At 36.4% G+C, this 2976-nt stretch overlaps 1 pseudogene; it reads right to left on the bottom strand.

Moving 5' to 3' along the window:
* Nucleotides 1-889: 889 nt before the first annotated feature.
* LOC132372460 (S-phase kinase-associated protein 1-like) lies at nt 890-1605 on the bottom strand (annotated as a pseudogene).
* Nucleotides 1606-2976: the final 1371 nt, after the last annotated feature.

Consider the following 2976-nt stretch of genomic DNA (forward strand, 5'->3'; position numbering starts at 1 on the left):
GGGTGGTTTGGCTTTCTTATTGATTAGTGGTATTCTGAATACTAATCCTTTTTTCATCATATATGTCACAATTACCTTTTATCTTTTTTATGACTTAATTAATTTCATGAAGTTTTAAATTTCAATGTTTTCAAATTTGTCAGTCCTTTTCCTTCAGGGTGCTTGCTCTATGATTCTTCTTTAGAAAATCTTTCCTTAACTTGCAGTCATGAAGACTGGATCCTATATTTTCTTTTTCTTTTTTTTTTTTTTATGTAACTTACTTTTTATTGAAAGTATCTTGCATTTGTGACTGATGCTTTCTGGGTTATGCCATACATTTTAACATTAAAGGTTAAATTATTTTTTACATGCAAGTAGTGTGTATGGTTTTCCCTACATAGGATTACTGATTATAAAAAGATGACACACCACATGGGTTAAGTGTCTTTTTTAATTGAAAAGCCAGCAAACTGTCTAATTCTGTTTCCTCCCAAAACACAAACTGAGTAGTAACTGAGCCTCTAGCCAACATATTCAAAGCTGAGAGGATTAAAAATGCAAAAACAAGTCCTCAGATCCAATTAAGGGAGCCCTGCTACATACAGGCTAATCAATACCAGTGGTACTCTGACTCCAGGAAGCTGGAAGACATTCTGATAACCCCACTCTGATAACATTTACCTCAAGTAGCCTTTTTCCAGTTTCCAACTCATGAATAAAGATAATACGTTGTTAATTCTATTTCAGAAAATTTTTTGCAAGTTGTTTTACTTACAATGCCAACTTTTAAAAGTCACTAAACTAAAGTTAACTGGACAATAAACTAGGCAGAAATTGCTTTACAAAAAGAGGGAGAGCCCAAAATGCTACTTTCTATAGAGAACCCACAGTTCAATTTTATTCAGAGCAAAGAAAAAAGAACTTTTGATCATACTAGAAGAAACGGAGCCATAAGTTTGGAATCTGTACTGAAACTACACACGCAATGAGGACAACATTCTGCTAATACAACTGATTTGCTGCTGCATTTGTGGACCGTTTTTCTAATATTAACAATTATAAACAAAGCAGTGCGATTAGTATTTGGAACAATCCTTACAGTGTTACAGCATCAGACACAAAATTTCTCTTCTCCTCACACCACTGGTTCTCTTTGCGTACCTGGGCTTCCTCTTCTTCAGTAAAATCATTTTTGATAGTGAATGTCTTTCGAATCTCCTCAGTAGTTTTCCCCTTGATCATATTGGCAACAGTCTTGCAGGTAACATCAAGCAAACCTTTGATGTCTAAGTAGTTTGATGCCAATGTAAGCTCAAAAAGTGTTCCTTGGTCAACTTTCAGGAATTCTTGATCCCAAACAGGGATGTCATCTGTCCCTGGGTGCACCACTCAATGACCTTTTTTAATATTGCTGCATTAACATTTGGCAAGGGGACTGGATCAACATCTCCTGCATCATCCATTCCCAAATCTTCCAACATGGTCTTAATAGTCACAGATTGTTTCACAATTTCAACATCAACTTCAAATATCTCTCCATCAGAACTCTGCAACTTAATTGAAGGCATGGTGTTAGGACTCAAGGAGATGGTGGGCCAGGGGCTGATGAGAGCAGGGCGGCGTCTGCAAAAAGAAAAACAGAAAAGCGGAGAACAAGGCCAACCGATCCTATATTTTCTTATACACTTTTTTTCATTCATTCATTCATTCACATTTTAAAAATAACTACTGCCTTGTCAAAGACATAAGTATGAACTAAAGCCTCTAGTTTACATTAGGGTTCACTCTCTGTGTTGTACAGTTCTATGGGTTTTGTAAAGTTCATGTCATCTATCCACCATTATAGTATCATACAGAGTAGTTTCACAGCTCTAAAATTCCCTGTGCCCCATCTATTCATCCTTCCTTCCCTCTGGCTGGACACTTGGCAACCACTGATCTTTTTACTGTGTCTAATGTTGTTTTGCTTTTTCCAGGATGTAATACAGTTGGAATCATTTTATAGCCTTTTCAGACTGGCTGCCTTGACTTAACAATATGCATTTAAGTTTCCTTTTTTTTTTTGGTGGATTGATCCCTAATTCCTTATTATTGCTGAATAATATTCCATTGAATAGATGTACCAGTAGTTTTTTTTGTTGTTGTTTTTGTTTTTTTTTATTCTACTCACCTATTCACAAATATCTTGGTTGCTTCCAAGTTTTGGCAATTATGAATGAAGATTCTATAAATATTCATGTGCAGGTTTTTTGTGTGGATGTACGTTTTCAACTCATTTGGGTAAATATCAAGGAGAATGATTATGGATCACATGGTAAGACTATGTTTAGCTTTGTAAGAATCTTCCAGACTCTCTTCCAAAGTGGCTGTACCATTTTGCATCCCACCAGTGATGAATGAGAGGTCCTGTTTCTGTACATCTTCACCAGCATTTGTTGTATTTTGGATTTCAGCCGTTCTAATAGGTGTGTAGTGTTATCTCGTAGTTTTAAGTTGCAATTCCCTAATGACATGATGTTGAACATGTTTCCATATGCTTGTTTGCTGTCTGTATTTCATCTTGGGGTGAGGTGGCTGTTCTGATCCTTTGCCCATTTTTAAACTGGGTTGTTTTCCAATTGTTACGTTTTCAGAGTTATTTGCATATTTCAGATACAAATCTTTCATCAGATATCTGTTGTTGCAAACATTTTCTCCCAGTCTGTGTCTTGGATTTACATTCTCTTAACACAGAGAAGTTTTTCACAGAGCAGAAGTTTTAAACTTTAATTAAGTCTGTAAGCAGATAGGCTAGGGGGTCCCCAGAGAAAGAAAACCAGGCATGGCTTTCTTGACATAAGAGAAGCCATTTTTGGCCTAAGCCATTTTGTGATCTAAGCTTGGCTGCAATGCTTGCCCTTGAACAGGTCTCAGTAATTAATGATCTTAAGGGAAGAAAAGAATGTAGCAACAGTGGAAAAGCAGTCAAGCAGCAGCAGTTCAGCTATAAAACAG

Source organism: Balaenoptera ricei, chromosome 10 (genome assembly GCF_028023285.1).
Source record: "Balaenoptera ricei isolate mBalRic1 chromosome 10, mBalRic1.hap2, whole genome shotgun sequence".
NCBI lineage: Eukaryota > Metazoa > Chordata > Mammalia > Artiodactyla > Balaenopteridae > Balaenoptera > Balaenoptera ricei.